Source organism: Argiope bruennichi, chromosome 2 (genome assembly GCF_947563725.1).
Source record: "Argiope bruennichi chromosome 2, qqArgBrue1.1, whole genome shotgun sequence".
Lineage (NCBI taxonomy): Eukaryota > Metazoa > Arthropoda > Arachnida > Araneae > Araneidae > Argiope > Argiope bruennichi.
In genome coordinates, this window is record NC_079152.1 from 49,879,301 (window position 1) to 49,893,799 (window position 14,499).

Below are 14,499 nucleotides of genomic sequence, written 5' to 3' on the forward strand. Positions count from 1 at the left end.
TTAGCCATATCTGTATACATGTAGTTTCGAGGCATTTATATAGCTGAGAGAAAGAACATTGAATTAAAGAATATTTTAAAAAACACTCACTTAAAATATTTATTTAATTTTAGATTATTTGGAATCAATGAATATTTCACAGAGCATAAAACTAAATTAATCAGCTAAGAGACCAGTCAAACAGTTTAGCCGAAATCATAATTATTAAGAAAAAGGGAAAAAAAGAAAGAAAAAAAAATAACGTTAAACACTTTTATTGCTCCCCTTTTTTTTTCAAAATTTATTTTAAATTGACTGTTAAATGATCAAACATTTTCTAAGCTAATACTTATAATTGTAAGGAAAAAACATGACCAATTAAAGCAATCATTTAATTATGCCTATTTGATTTTAATCAGTCAAATATTCATCTTCAAAAGCCAGTTTCGTCTTGGTCCTAAATTATGGCATTTCATTTCTGTTATCGAAGAAAATATTTTCTATCTTACTTCAAAAATGAGCATTATAAAAAAAGGGAATTAATTATGATATTACTTACCTGAATTGAAATATGCTTACCAAGAAAATAAGGGTTTTCAGTGATTAAAGTACTATTGATTGCAGTACACTATATCTTTTAATTTAATTTAAAACATGGAATTACAAAATATAAAAAAATGTTTACGTCTTTGTAAATATATTGGATTGAAAAATAAGTTGTTTTTCAATGAAATTTAATAGAAAAAGTAATATCGCTTTTAGTTATTTAAATAAAAAAATATATATATACAATGGAAAAAATGCTTCTAATACAAATGATTAAAAAGATAAAATATTTATAAAGTTGTATTATCAATTAAAATGTAACAAAAGCTTTCTTTAGTAACAAAGGGCATCAAAAATAATTTTTGTTACCTGCTGCAAAGAAATAAATAATTAAAAGATAACAAAAGAAATTACTTCAAAATAAAAGTAATATATCTATTCATAAAAGATAAAAAATAAAAATCACAAAATTAATTTAAAAAGATGAAATTTGTGAAAATGAAAATGTTATAGAAATACAATTAATATTAAACGAAAACACATAATGCAAATCAAATCAAAATTATCAAAAAAATTAATACAGTTATAAATTTGCAGAAGTGAGTATTGTTTTTTTTTTTAATTTAGTTCATTTAAATCAGCTTTAAAACAAACAAATAAAATTTTAAATTTGTTTTTTTAAAGTACTTACAGCATAAAATTCTACAAATTAAGCCATCATCCAATCAGAGCTCCTTATTTATAGGATTTGGCGAAATTTAATAAGTTTACATCGTGATGCTCGCTTATATACTTTCTTTTTCGTATACGAAGAGGAAGAAAATATTGTACAATCACGAAAACGATACAGATATTTTGATGAATTTGCATGGTTTAGAGCACCATGAATCCGATATAAAAATTCTGAAATTATGTCTTTCTGTCTGCCTGTGTGAAGGAAACACGAATGTGTTCGAAGAATAAAGGAAAATTTGATATGCAGTCTTTACTCAAAGGTGTAGAAAAAGTGTCAAATTTAGGGCTGAATCCATACAAAAGATGTCTTTCTGTCCATCCGTCCTTGATCATAGCCAAAAACTTAGCGCACTAAATGAACAAATTTAAGATACGATTTCTTCATTCAAGTTGTATTTAAATTTAATTTTAGAATATCTGTTTTTCTGCAAATTTACATTTAATCCTTTCTAGGGCCGTGGGAAGTATGCTTCCCACCAAATTTATCAATCTTTGTATGAAATTGTGAAGGTTGACATAAGTTCTGATAAATTTTTTTAGTAAGTCAGAAACTTAGATGCTTCAGTTCTTTATCTCACACAAAATGATGTGTCTTGATTTGTTACTTCATTATTAATTAACAAATTAATTAATTAATCAAATAAAATTTATCTAATAAGCTAAATGAATGCCTTTTCTTATTCTAATTTCAAACCTAAAAATATTTTAACATAATATGACTAGAAAAAATGGCCCTTTAAAGGGTTAAATAAGATTGCTAAAACATTCTTCTACTAATTTTACTAAGAATATATATAAATTGAGCAATCGAGAAACAAAAATAACGGGTAATTGTCATTTTAGTATCGATGCAAATCATTCTTTTTACAGCTGGAAGTTGAAAGTGCTATCAAAAGAGAAATTAGTTTAATATTGTAGCTTGAAATTGATACATTGAAAAAAAAACTCATAAACCGATTAAATTTTTATTTTCTTGAGTATAAAATATATAAAAGTACTGCAATTACGAAAAAAAAATCATTTTTAAGATTACAACGAAGTGTTTTGGACCTTCTTGAGCGCAAAATACACATTTTTGAAATTATGTTTGACTGTCTATCTATGAACATGATACATCAGAAACACTTCGAGCTATAATGAGGAAATTTGATGTGATCTTTATTCCAAATTTGTAGATTTTTATTAAGTTTTTAAGAAACTCCATCCAGAGGAAGTCTGTCCGGTTCTCCGAATACATGATAACTACACAACGAAAACAGCTAGATAAATAAATTTGGGTATGTAGGTTTATCATCAAAAATAGAGAACCGTAGTAAATTTTGAACTAAACCTGTTAAAGCGTAGACGGTCTATCAGTCTATTTCCGCATGCATGTAAACATGATAGAAAAAAAAAAGACTTAAATAATTAAAATTTGGTATGGGATTTTTTTTACTACTATTGTAATTCTGTGTCAAAGTTTGGTTTTAATCAATTAAAAAAATGACTACTAAAATACATATTCAGTTTTCTAGTACTTCTGTATTAACCGCACCCCAGCGATTAATCGTCAAAGAAAGTTGCCAAAGATCGCACGCTAATAGAGCTTTAGGTAATTATTGTTAACCTACATTAATACTACACTTTCCTGTTTTCCTTATGATGAAGTGCGCAATTCCTATGAGGAGGACTCTGAAAATAAATATCTGAGCATTTATAATGTACACGGATTTTTCCAAGGTCAACAATTTTATGCGAGAAGGGGGAAAATTTTAGCACCTTTATTAGAAAGTATGCGGTGAATTTCTTAAAGCCCCCCCCCAGATCATTGTAAGACATGCTATAAAAACTCCCCATTGTAACAATAAACAGTGTAGCAAATTAACTCCAGAAATATAATTTCGAATCTATACTTTTAAATGGTTCTTAAAAATAAAATAATTTAGAATTGCAACTGTGTCATTATTAATTATTTAAAGGGAAAGGTGCTATATTAAAAATTGAAATCAAAAAAGTTTTTAAAAGGAAAATGATGGATTTTCATTGTGTTTGTGTGTGTGGGGGGGGGTGTTCATTGATGCTGATATGAAATTCATGATACCTCCTTAGAACGCACATTCATAGTACATTTAGAAGTAAATTTCCTTTCCTCCATTTCTCATTTGAACTTTTAGCCCACTTAAACATTAATAGCCGGCATGAACAAAAAATAAAATAACAGAATTTGGAAGTTTAAAAAAAAATTATTACGAAAATTTTACTTTTTTTTATTAAAATGCCAAACACCAAAGAAACTCTTGACCGAACTAAAGACAAAAATTGTTTCCACTTTGTGGGGAAAAAATTATTTCATTCTTTAATTCTCAGAGAATATGAAAATTTTGGAGAAAGGTTTAACTTTGAGATATGAAACCAAAAACTTGAGATGTGAAATAAACAAATTTTCATAGTTAGAATCAGAATGAAACAGTTCCAGCTTTCTTATAATAACTGTACACGCCGATGATGTAGAAACAAATGTTATGAAAGGAAATGTTATTATTTTCTGTGACAAACGATATGCGGCACATATTTCATATTATCAGAAATTGAAATATATAGCGAGAGTGGTCACTGCCGACAATTTTTCGGATACTTCCTAATAAAGGGGGTGTATTCTCCTCTTTCACCACATAAAAAAAACTGTGAATGTCAAGTGTTCAGATTTAGAATTCCATATATGAGTATTTTGAGATTCGTATTAAAAAGATGGATTTTGAATGATACTTTTAAAAACGAATTAAAACTAAAATTTGACAAAAAAAAAAAAAAAAAAACTACGATTTTATTAGCAAGAGCATGCACCAAATTTCTTTTATGTAAATCTTAAAGTTTTGGGTTACTGTGTTTACATGCACTAGAATATAGAGAACGACAGACAGACAGAATCCGCTGACGGAAAATCTATTACACATCTGCAATTTAGATTAAACTGTGTGCCTAATCTGATGCATCTAACACTGCGTTTTGTAGATATCGGTTCACTTGTCATTGGACAAACAGATAAAATTCAAACTTATAGATTTTGCTCAAAATGAGAAAGAAATCAACAAGTTTGATATAAGGAAGGCATAGTAAATTAATCCATTTAGCTAAACGCATTTTTAAGTGATCCTTTCTGCAAATCGGCAAGCGTAATTCCAAAAATGTTTTCTCTTTCGGATTCGGAGAAGTCTGAAAGGTGGAAATTCTCCAAAATCTATAATTCAATTTTTTTACTTTCTCGTTTACGAAATATAGAGAAAGTTTTTTAGTCTTCAAAAAATTTGAACTCGTGATTTTGATGAATTTCCATGATGGGAATTTGACGATGAAAAAAAATAAATAAAACGTTTCAGATCGAGCACTCCACTCACTATCTTTCTATTTTCGGTAATATTTAAGTTCCCAATTTTTTAAAACTCATTTTCGGTCATTTAATAAGCTTGAATTTATAGTTTATGATAATAAATTATGACAAATAATAATAATGGACTAAAACTGGCGTCCAGTTATAACGGATCAAATGGTTCAATATTAGCTAAAGTTTTATTTGATAGATAATGTGCAGAATGCAACAGGAGGCCGGCTTGTATCTCTGCAGCCCATACTTAGTATATTTTAGGAGCTCGAGAATTATGACATTTTAAATTACTAAGTTTTAAAAAATTATGTAAAAAGAACTGAATCGCAAAGATTTATCAATATCTCGAGCACAAATTTTTTGATAATTTTTTTTTTTTCACATTCGTGAAAGAGAATTGAAAAATTAAACTTTATCATGAATGATATTTGTTTCTCGAGCCCCGAATCACAAAAAGAAAAAGTGTAAGTTAATCAATGCTTTCGCAACACATCATTTTGCTAACAAGATTTTTAAATAGTACAAATTTAACTAAATTTGACTTCATTCATATAGCGCCCAGTTCTCCTCCACGCTATTTTAATTGGGCTAACTTACTACTTTCGCTTAGCACGTATTTGATACAATATGAAACAGATAAAACTGTTTTAACTCTTAAATTACCAATAGGATGCATACGTCCCATAAAATAGAATATAGAAACTACTAGGAATTTTACAATTCTAAAATTCATTGAATATTATAAACTGCTCTATAGACCAATAGAAGCGATGGAAATAAGAACTTAAACATAATGTAGAGGTGTTAAATTCCTTACGCCTTCTTAAATAAGTTGCCAAATTTCGGCTTTCAAATTATACTTTGCACTTTACCACACGATATTAATATATACGCATTCAATGCAAACAATCCTAAAAAAAATAAATGTTAATAAAATATTTGTAGCTGTTTTTTTCTCCTATAAATTCCAATGGGACGTATATGTTCTATTTCTCTAAATTCCTTTCTCATCATAATATGATTGTTATCAAATACTATTAACTTACACAAAGTCTATCTAAAACATTTTTGTTGAAAAAAAGCTTCCAAAATAAAAGAAATGGTAGTCAAAAGGTTTCAAGCAAGGCTATCCGCTTTACAGTCGAACAGTCAAATGTATACTCAATGTTTTTTCTTAAAAAAAAACGTGAGGAATGTATATTATATAATAAACATATTTTATTGAATAAGCGATGTCTCAAATGTTTCGTGATGCTTCTAAAAAATTTAGTATATATTGAGTTCATAATTCGAAAACTATCGAAGCAGTCTGCAAATCTTAAAATGAATCAACTGATGACAATTAATTCTATTTTCTATTAAACTAATTTGAGTATGGATGAAAGTCCAAATGAAAGAGGTTTAGGCTATTGAGATTCTATTTAAAAAATGTATAGAGAAGTAGAAACTTCAAATAGATATTTCTGTAAAAAAACTTTACAAAAATGGCAAAATTTACCAGTGTTAACCTGAATATTTTTGAAATGATACAATTCAAGAAAATTTTTCCATTATTTTATTGGTACAACGTATTGAGATACTATTCATTTGATTATAACATTAAATAAAAATGTTTTCCTTTTTGATGGATTCTTAAACCATTAATTTTGAATTACAAAAACTTCATTAAATTATGTATTTTTGCCAATTCATAACAACTACTTGTTTATTTTATAAATTTGTTGATTTATTATTAGTGCTTAGAAAATTAATTGTTTTTATTGTTCGAATTGTAGTTAATTGAAGATTTCCTTTATTTTTCAAATAAATATATTAATAATGAGGAAAAATTGATACTTGAGGGGAAAAAAATCACATCACGTAACTCAACATTTATGAATGACAAATTTAAACAGGAAAGGCTCAATATATTTACTTATCAATATACTGGAAATATTTGATGTTTTATCACGAATTTCTTACATTTAAGATTATTTAGAATTTATTGTCTTAGAGCAAATAAAACATACGAGTATTATTCATTAAGTTACTTAATTTTTAATGTAAATGAGTTTATTAAATAATCAAAAATATTTTTTAATGAATTCATATTTAAAAACCTGACATTATTTTTGTTATTTGCGCTTTTATTTAACCAGTTCACTTTTCTTCAACATGAAATCAAATATTTGATATTTATATTTATATTCTTTGCACCCAAGGAAAATGTCCAGAATTTCAAATTATATAAGTTGCAAGAGACATGAGCTAAAATATTCGTTAGTGGAAAAAAAAAAAAAAAAAAAAAGAAGAAGAAACACCAAGTAGTTAGATTAAATTACTAAAACTTATATTTTTAATTGCATTAAATTTAACAAAGATTTATGATAAATATTTTATAAACAGAAATATATTGAAACATATTTTTAAATATTAAAAAAACATATATTATTGGCAACAAACATATATTTTTCATGTGAGAAAATTTTAATTTTCTGTTGGGAATTCTTAAGTTGCACTCACAATGTTTTACATAAATGAACTGTTTATTTTTTTTCCTTATTAAGCATTTTTATCATTAATAAAGCATTTATTACAGACATCTTGTCCGTAACTAATAACTTTCAATAAAAAAATTTATAAAAAACTCTTAGCATTCTAAATTTGTATTCTAATACTGAAGTATTTTAATAATGAAGTGAGTAGTTTTAAGAAAATATTTCAATTGCATGAAGCAAATGGAAAATCACTTAATGGACATGTTAGTAAGTTTCAAAGAAAATAAGAAAATTGAAGATAAATCTAAATTTACAGAAAAATATAAATTCATTTTTTTGTAATTTATGTTTTTTATTGTTTATAAAAAGGATTTTCTATTCTTTATTATTATTATTTGAAGTCAATTGTTGAAAAGAATATTATTGGTATTTTCCCAGCATTTCAAGTATTCTATACTCGATTAGCATTTCTTAAAATTTTTATCGCCAATAGCAAAATTGTTAATTATTAATTGCTTTTAATTTACCTTGAACCGTTGTATTCTGATTTTTTGCAACAAATGTACGAAAATACGTTTCATAATATGATTTTGATAGTAGTATTATTTTTTTTATTTTCTTCCAAAATATCATTTATAAATTTTATCATCAATCACTAATTTATTAAAATTATAAACGCAAAATTGTGCAACATTTTTATTGAAATTTTATACACTTAAAACTAAAAAGTTTCAAAATTCCTATAAAATATATTTTAAAGATAAATTATTTTAAATTTTCAGACTTTTCCTATCTGCTTAGGAATTTGAAAATTCAAGAAAAGAATAAATTATGGATTTTAATTTTCAATAACTAACATATGACACTTTTTAAAAACTCTTTTTTACTTTGACGAAACTGCAAAACAGTTTTTTTTCCTAGTAGTACAAATACAAAATAAGATAACTTTCCCTTTAAACATTCAGATAGTTGGTAGAAAATCGTTTTGAAAACGCAAAATTTTTCATGTCACAAAATATTTTTTAAACAATTTATTCCGACATTTCTTGTTCAAACATTCTATGTAGTTTTCAAAATAGCGATTTATTTTTAAATATTGCATCCACAAAAACTATTTCATATTTTACTATTCGAGACTATTTCTTTTAGAGTTCTATGCACAAAATCGCTCAGCTTTTCAGATAAACGTTTGCACACTTTGTGTTAAAGAATCATTAGCATCAAACAAAAAGTTAAGGCTGTAGATTTCTTATTTAAAAGTTAGTTTTATAACTTATTTAGTAATTTCGGTTAGTTTTTTTTCTCTCTCGTTTGCATAGAGAAAGCCTATCATTTATAACAACAATTCTTTCTTTTATTTTGGAATTCCTTTTATCACGAGTATAAAAATAGGCAACTTTCTGGTCAAATATTAGATTTTATTAAAGTATAACAATAAATATTTATTTTTATTTGTTCATTTTAGAACAAATAAGTTCTTAATATTTTTAAGTTCTAAGTTTATAATAATTTTAGATTCATGTCAACGAAATTCAAAAAGTTACATTTTCAAGTAAATTTTGATGAGTAATGCAAAACGATCACAAAGTAAAGTAATAATCAAAACTTTTTAAACAAAAAGGAATAAGCTCTCTCTGTGCTAAAGTTACAATCAGAAAATGACAAATTTTGTTTATCGAAAACTGTATAAAATTAGAAATCACACAACTTTTAACATCTTTCATGTTTAAATGAGTTATTTTGAAAAGTACTCCATAAAATTTGTTATTATTTAAAGTTCTAAATAATCATCGGTTGATTTCTTTTTATCAGCACTTCATCGGTAAATTCTCTTCTTTAAGATTGAAAAAGAAAAAACTTACCATGTATTTTATTGGAAATGAACAATCGTCACCCCGATTTAAGAACGAAAATTGTTCTTTCGCTCATGCCTGCCATATTACGTAAGGCGGCCGAAAATCTAAGTTGACAGCTCCATTTCTTTAGCTTCGATCTTGCTTATGAGCCTTAGCCTGTAGTTTTATTCGGAGTGAATGTGTACACCTGAGGGGAAGTCACCTCGCCGGATGGACGCTGCGGAAAGTCGCCAAATGTTAAGCTCGCCAAATCTTCAGAAGAAAAACCTCCAAGCATGTTTCGTTACAGATAGATTTGATTTAAATGCAATTAAGACAGTTAAGTTCTGTTAGGTGAAATATTGTATGGAATTTAACGGTTACATTAAAACAAACTACAAATTAAATTGAGAAATAAGAGTAAAATAAAATAATGCAACTTAATATTTTATTTCATCAAAAAATGTGATAGAAATGGTGTCCAAACGCTTAGTAAATCGATCATTAAAGCAGCGAGATAATTTTTATGAGGCAAAAGCAGAATAGATCTATAGAATTTAAAACATATCTTCAAATGCGTTTCTAGCTCTCTACAAAAATGTAAATTAAACGCGTTGCATGAATTAAACATGTTATCATCCATAACATATTATATTTCTAAATAAAAGTTTTAAAATAAGTTAGCAAGCATAATCTAAGCCTATTTCAAGAAAGCATTAAGTAAATTCATAAAACTGAAACAATGTCTTGTAACTGTTTTATCACTGCATCTCATGAAACGTTTCATTTCAAGATTTCATCTTAATATTCAACTTATTTCAGGGTTGTATCTATAGCATTTAATCTATTTATATCATATTTAAATTTTTTGAAATTCTTTTAGTTGCTGGATTTTTAATCAAACTCAATACAGTTTTTTGTGTGCAATGCCATATAATTTAGAGTGAATTTTAGAAAATAAAATAAAGATAATCGAATTAAGCTTCAAGCATTATCATGCCACTATGTCTCTGACTAATGACTCAAATTCCTTTAAAAAAATTATACCAGATCCACCTTAAAAACTCAACAAATTAAATGGAGGGAATTGGACATCGGTCTTCATACCACAATCAAAGATCAATATCGAATTTGGGACCGAATCTTTTCTCCAGAACTCTTATTAATCGCATTTGAGCTCAATAATTCAAAAACACAGCCAACAAGACGGGTGAAATCCGGCATATGATTTCATCTCCAGAACAATATTTTTGTATCAAATTTTGCCCCATTGCTTTAAATAGGTTGATTGGTTGTCTTTCTATTTATTCCTACATATGTTAATGCAATAACTCAAAAGCGTATAGATGAAATGTATTATGTCTAGAACTTTGAAATCGTAAATTTGTACCAAATTCTGAACTCAACTGAACAAATTGAAGAATTCTGAAATATTTGGTTCTTCATAGATACACAAAATTAAACACAAAAAGGGCCATATTGTTAAATGTACGAAAAAGTAGAGGAGAGAACATTTCCACTGGTTTGTATTGGACCCATTAATAATTTTTTTTTATTTATACCCCATTAATTAAATGTTTGAAGCTACGGTATGAAAAAAAGAGAAAAGAATAAATTTACAAACACAATTTTTAAAGCTACATTTTTATAAATGAACTAAGAGAAGAATCTTTTGCCTTTAGTCTTAATTTTGTCTTAGAATTAATTACTATAAATATTATGGATTTTTCAAATCAATTTTTGTATAAATTTCTCATCTTCTATGATCTAGTATCTCTTTTTAGTATGAAATGAAATGAAACTTAATGGTTAAACTGATATTTAAGCTAAGATTATCGTTTTGTCATCGATAATTCATAAATATATAAAATTTGAAAACATTGTCTCAGAAGAAAAATGAATGGAAAAATCGATTTCAAAATTCCATCTTTACTAACATGATTCAAATCAAGTGAAATAATACGTATACTAAAAGATAAAAAAAATCTAACCATTTAATACGATTTTGAACAAAAATATGAGAACGAAAAAGGGAATATATCTTACACATGGATCCAAAATACCGTTTCTTCTATTTGAAATTATTCGAATACGATATCAGTTATTGCAATTCAATTCCATTCCATTTCAAAATTATGAGGCTAATAACATATAATTCCGGTTTAATTTCAAAATAGAACATTTATTTTGCAAATCAATTAAAATTATAGGAAGTTTAATCTTAATTGCAGTATTTTCGAGATTCATGCTTTCTTTTATGTATTATCTAATTTCGATTCAATGTTTTGAAGTAATTACGATTATTCCATGATATTGTCACGAATAAAAGGCAATTTTCGAAAATAATTTGATTTATTTCAAAACGCAGATTTAAAAGAAACACACTTTCACTTCAAAAATAAAGATCACAATAGAATACATTTAAAGGAACAACAGAACACACTTAAATGTTTACATTATACAAAAGCTTCTACAAATAACTTCTTTAAAACTGATAATGTTGAGCAATGTTGCCAGTAAATTAAAGAAAATTAATTAAATAATGGAGAAGAAAATTTTGGTCCGTGTTCATCAAACTCATGTGGATTTCAAACTGAGGAAAAGAAATGAAAGTGATATTTTTTCCTTTAAATGTGACATTATTAAAAGAACTTTGATATTATTTGAAATTTATTTTCAATCAAAAAGGAAAACAAATTCCTTATATTAAATCTATTTAAATGAAATGTTTCGTATTGTAAAAAAATACTTAATTCCTCTTGTTGAAGTTGATCGTTTTTTGGATTTTTAAATCTCATCTCTAATATAAAGCATATTTTCCAATCAGCAAACGATTATTAAACAATGTAATTTTTTTTCTGGTAGATTTGTAGATCGGATTATAATGAATTGTAGCTCAATTTTTTTTTCTTACAGTGAAGTAAACTTTTGAGATTCAAAACCTATTTATATTTTTACTTATAATAAAGATGAGTGTGTGTGTGTAGCTGTAAAACAAACAGTCCAGCCCTAGTAGGACTAGACCGTCTGTCTTACAGCTACCAAATTTAGCACATAAATATTTTGAAGGATGGAAAAGTGCACCTCGGGGAGAATTCTTTAAAATCTTAATTAAAATTCTATTTAAAAACTAAACAAAATTTTCGTGCTTTTAAGCGACAACTTTCGAAAATATTCTACACGAAAGTAATTTTTGCATCATCTTAAAATTCATTTAATTATATATTAAATGTCACCAATTCTTTGCTATAAATACATTTTTTCCATATTTAACAATTTTAAAAATATTTTAGACGTATTTTCCGATAAAAATACTAAGATATATAAGGACTCTGAAAAATATTTAAAAAATATCATGAACGATATAATAAATACATAAGAATTCTAGAAAACCAAAATTATTAAAAATCGCCATTAAAATTGCTGACATATTTTTTTTGTTTTTGTATTACAATTTGTATCGATATTAATAAGAAAAATAAGGAAATTATTATTGGCACAGCATATTTCAGGAAAGCAAGCGATATATTTACTTTATTCTATGAAGAGTCTTAAATTTCCATTTAAAATAGTTTTTAACAGAAAGAAAGATACAACATTTTGCACTGTTTTAGCTTAGAAATTAGGTTACATGGTTAAAAGACTAGAAATAGAGTGTTTTTATTTTTCAGGAATTTTAGGGGTGCAGATAGGAAATAAAAGAAATGCAAAATAAAATAAATAGAATAATTTAAGGATTTTTTTTTTTGAATTTGTACGAATTATATATCTATCAAAATTTAAAAACTAAGAATAATATTTTGCTGGCAATGCTATTAAGAACCAAGATACATGAAATATTTAGTTGAAAATTTTCCGAATTCATTAATGAAAATCTATTAATCCCGGTGACCCAGCTGATCATTAACGTCGGCTAGAAGAAAATAAAATAGCTATTTTTTAATAAATAATTTAGTTTTCCTTTCACGGGGAAAACTTTTTGATCATTTGAATGAATTTAAATCCTTACTCATTGTTGTTGCATAAACTAGGAAATGTTTATGTTTAAATTCATAATTCACTTTATATTTTTAATCTCTTCTGTGAAACAGATTGTTGCCAAAATTCGCATATCAGTTTTTTTTTAACTGAATTGCAACGTTTTGAGTCATCATATAAACAAAGATACAACCAAATAAATAGACAGGCAACTCATTTCTTGACAGATCTAGTTCCAGCCTCGACATATATCTACAATTTTGTTGTGAAGATAGTATATTAAATTTCAACAATTTAGCTTTTGCATTTTTTATTTATCAAACATACGCACGAATTGGCAGATCTAACGATAGTCCACCGATTCACATACAAATAATAAAACCATAAATTAAATTTTATCCACTTTAGTTCTTTGCGTTTTTGAATCAACAAATTCAATGACCGACAACTGAACAGAAAAAATTTATTTAAGTTAGTGAATATTTTCTAAAAATTCACATTTATATTTCAATCTAATAAGGCAAGTGACTTTAGCTATAATCACTTACTAATCACTAATACATGAAATAAAATCTGTTATAAGACAAAATTGTCACTAATTGTTGCAAAGACTGAAAGCCAACACCTATTGGCCCATCTGCCTGTATTTAAAACTAAACAGAATCTTCCATTGAAAAGATGGCGGATTGCATTCAGCTGAAATATGCGACAACGTTTGGAATGATGTTTTTGAAAACCGCTCTAAAATAGCTATATTTTTTACATGTTTACATAAAAATGATTAAAAAACATCTATTAAACCAAAATTTATCAGTTAAATGACAACGGTTATTAAAAATAAGAAATAAAAGCTTTTTTTAGGTAAAAAGGGGCGTAAAGCAGAAATTTTTAAGCTTTATACCTCGCATTTCTACATTCAAAATGATTTGTTTAAAATTTTGCAGATGGATTAAGAAACAGATTACTGTATGTATTGATCTAAGAAATATATAAGCTGTATTTCTGACCACTCTTTAAATATTTAAGTTCTACTGATAAATAATATACAATTTTTAATTTTTTTTTCGTATTGTGAAGCATTAAAGCAACTATAGAATAGTCCTAAATAAACAGATTACTTGATATATTCTCTGGTTTAGGAACCTCAGATAGTTTTGAGAAATTATTTTACCAAATTTGAACAAAAACATATGTATTAGACTTTAATTTATACGGTTTTTCATAAGAAAATTCTACCAAAAATTAGAATTCGGAAAAATACCATTTAAAGTTGCGAAATAGCATTAAAATGCATATAAAGGCAAATATAAAAATCAGTGTTACTTCGCAAAAAGTGAATTTAGAAACAAAATTCAAAGATTTTTATAAAGAAAATTACTCAGACATTAAGAATATTAAATACAGATGATTTTCATATTTTCGCAAAAACTTGACTTTAAAGTAATGAATGTACTAAACGGCAGATTTACTATGTTGCGCGACAAGAAACAAGTGATGTAGCACTCAATATATATTAATTCCTTATAATTCCATATTAATTCCTTATCTCTTCTATTCAACTATCACATTCTCGATAGATAATTCGTTT

The 14,499-nt window shown here is 26.3% G+C and overlaps 1 protein-coding gene across 4 annotated transcripts in view; it reads right to left on the reverse strand.

Annotated features, from left to right (window-relative positions):
- Window positions 1–14,499, reverse strand: part of LOC129960369 (lactadherin-like) — a 137,215-nt gene that overhangs the window by 72,426 nt on the left and 50,290 nt on the right. For 3 of the 4 annotated variants that reach the window (XM_056073811.1, XM_056073802.1, XM_056073781.1), the window contains exon 1: window positions 8,961–9,114. The exons of the other annotated variant lie outside the window; for it this stretch is intronic. The gene's annotated coding sequence lies outside the window, so the exon portion shown is untranslated. Of the gene's footprint in view, window positions 1–8,960; window positions 9,115–14,499 lie in introns of those variants that run through there. 4 annotated transcript variants of the gene reach the window in all.